We start from the raw sequence: 3,401 nt of genomic DNA, 5'->3' as shown, positions 1-3,401 counted from the left end.
CCTCATCAGTCTCATAAGGTTATGTATCAAATATAGTAATTTTTGTTTTAATCGGGAATATTTTGTACAAAAGTTTGGCATGGCTATTGGTAATCCCTTATCTCCTGTGCTAAGCAATATTTACATACAATTTTTTGAGGCAAAACTCTTACCAAGAATTTTGCCCCAAAAAGTTATATGGTTTAGGTATGTGGATGATATTTTCTGTATTTGGCCAGTTCACGAAAATCCCCAGGAATTCCTTAATAATCTCAATAATTTAGTCCCTTCTATAAAATTTACTGTAGAGGAAGAAAGAAATTGTAATTTGAATTTTCTTGATGTAACTGTCCATAGAAATGATAGAAATTTCACCTTTTCAGTCTTTCGGAAATCAACTAACATTGCCTCTTTTGTTCATTACTACTCAAATCACCATCAAAATAATAAATGCTCTGTTTTTTCTGGGATGTTCCTAAGGGCTTTATGTGTCTGTAGCCCGCAGGTCATTGACGCTGAGATTAAAACTATTTATGATATTGCATTGAAACTTAAATACCCAAGGACTTTTATAGATGTGGCATGGAAAAGAGCTAGAAAAACATTTTATTTAACTAATGACAAACTTGAATTTAGTAAACATAACATTTTAAAATTACCCTATGATGAAAGGTTTTTAGATATTCCTAGAATTTTAAAGCTTTTTAACATAAATGTTGTTTTCAGGAATATTGATGTCAAGAGTTTAGTAATAAAAAAATCTCCTAAAGATCTTCTAGGCTGCATATATGAAATTCCTTGCAAAAAGTGTGATAAAGTCTATTACGGACAGACCGGTAAGTGTCTTTCACAACGTCTCAAACAGCACCAATATTCTGTGAGAACTGGGCAAATATCAAATGCATTGTTCGTACATCTGAGAGATTTAGATCATCCTATAACTGGAGTCAAGCAAGAGCCTTAATCCGATGTAATGACACAGTTAAAAGGAATATCATTGAATCTTGTTTCATCAAGTCAAATAATAGAAATGTTCTAAATTTAAGTCTTGGTTTATTTAAACTTGATGACTTCATAATGAAAAAAGTTCTAGATAAATATGAGCAACAAAATTAATATATTCAGATTTTACATGTTTTGAGCTGTACAGATAATTTGTAGTTTCTGTTACGGTTAAATCTATGTTTTGGTTTGTGACCGCGTGATATCCGATAATCCTGGATTATCTTCTTAACTTTTACCCTTTTGACAATTAACCATCTGGTATTTTTGATCTGTTGTTTACCTGATAACTTTCTCTCCAATTATTCAAATATATATATATATATATATATATATATATATATATATATATAAGATATATATAGGCATATATATATATATATATATATATATAATTAGTGTGAATATATGTATCACTTAGAAAAGGTAAGATTAGTAATTGAAATAAATAAGAGAGAGAGAGAGCAGGTCTACTTTATTAGTGCGTGCTCAACTGTTTCAAAAGTTAATGTTAATAAATATGTATTGCGAACTGTTATTTGGGAATGTCAAGTCATTCTGTTTACCTTTCACCTTTGAAAAATAAATTTCCGGAATCAATACCGTCATCTGTATTTTTAAAGAGAAGCTGTACCTTTAACCTATTTTAGTCGATATATTTTTCCCTTAAATTTTTGTTAAATTGAAAAGATTTTTTTTAGTACATAAGAGTGAGAGAGCGAGATATATTTTAGTATATCGTACCAAATAATACTTTTTTATTGTTTTAAGTTTTCTTTCTTATCTTATTCATGACTTTAAGTTGGGTAAACAAGGTTTCATAAAACCAGATTAGTTCAGTAACAAAGATTTTATATGAAATCACAGTCGAAAAACGGAAAAACGTTTATGAAATTGAAAATAATCTGTATGGGATTTCCTTTATATGGTTCAGTTTTTAAGAGTTATTTCTAACATTAACCTTAGATACGTTAATATCATTAATACTATTAATGCGTTAATAGAAAGTATTTCGAAATTACACTCTTGAATATTTATTACAACATTCACTAAATATTTCTCGATTTTACCTTGAAAGTTATTATCTCCTGTTAAAATAACTGATAATATGATCTCCATTCAGAGCTCAATATTTTTCGCTAATTTCCTTCCAAATAGATTGACTTCATATTCTTTGTAGTGTGAGAGGTTATCATTGACACTAAAACAGTAAATGACAATATGACTGTGGCCATTATAAAAAATAAATTGATAATTTAAAAATGCTATTTTCTCAGGACATTGCGGTCACAATCAATTCTATACTTAAGTGTGTGGATTTATCTTTTAAAATAAAAAATGATCTTTTAGGGTCGTTTGAAAACTTTTTACCTCCCCCCCCCCCCCCCCCCCACAAAAAAAGGGGGATTGGTAAATTCAGCTCCATCTTTCAGGTCATTGAGGTATAGCATAATTACTGCCGTCACTTATCAAAAATAACTAGGAGTGATTCGGGAACAAATTAGCATTTCATTAATTGAGGCGATAGGAAAATACTCTTAGGATATATAATATAATAAGATTAACAAACTTTGGATGTGCAAAGACTTATGGTTTTAGGTATTACTTGACAGCTGATGAAACTGCTGAAACCAGAAGCTTACATTTAAATGAAACAATGTTTAGAACGTTAAAATACTTATTACTTGTAATGACATTCGATTAAAAATTTTGTGTTTTCATATCGTTTTAATCTTTTCTAGAGGCTGTGTATTATTAGTACGTTTTTTTCATTATACCTCACATCAGAATTTTATTATTATTATTATTATTATTATTATTATTATTATTATTATTATTATTATTATTATTATTATTATTATTTCATTTTTGTGGGGTGGGGGGTGGGGGGGGGCGGTGGGGAGGTGGTCTATCACAGTCGGATATCCTATTCGACTAGGTGGCTTTTATAGTGTGGGGTTCCGGGTTGCTTCCTGCCTCCTTAGGAGTCCATCACTCTGCTCACTATGTGTGCGGTTTCTAATAGCACACTCTTCTGCATGAGTCCCGGAACTACTTAAGCATCTAGTTTTTCCAGGCTCCTTTTCAAGGATCTTGGGAGCGTGGCTAGTGTTTCTATGGTTATGGGTACAATTTCTTCTCGCATATCCCATACCCTTTTTATTTCTATTTTCAGGTCTTGATACTTATCAATTTCTTCTCTTTCTCTTCTACTCTGGTGTCCCATGGTATGCGACATCAATGAATCAGTGAGTGATACTTTCTTCTTGATTTTATCAATCAATGTCAAGTCTGCTCTATTTGCATGTATCTGATTCCATAGTCTCAAAGGATCTTTGCTTGATCGTTTTGTATCACTCCTTCAGGTTGGTGTCCATACCACTTACTACTGCAATGTAGCTGAGGTTTCTCCAGTGGAA

The sequence above is a fragment of the Macrobrachium nipponense genome, chromosome 5 (assembly GCF_015104395.2).
Source record: "Macrobrachium nipponense isolate FS-2020 chromosome 5, ASM1510439v2, whole genome shotgun sequence".
NCBI lineage: Eukaryota > Metazoa > Arthropoda > Malacostraca > Decapoda > Palaemonidae > Macrobrachium > Macrobrachium nipponense.
The sequence above is the reverse complement of the archived record's forward strand: the minus strand, read 5'-3'. Positions refer to the sequence as shown.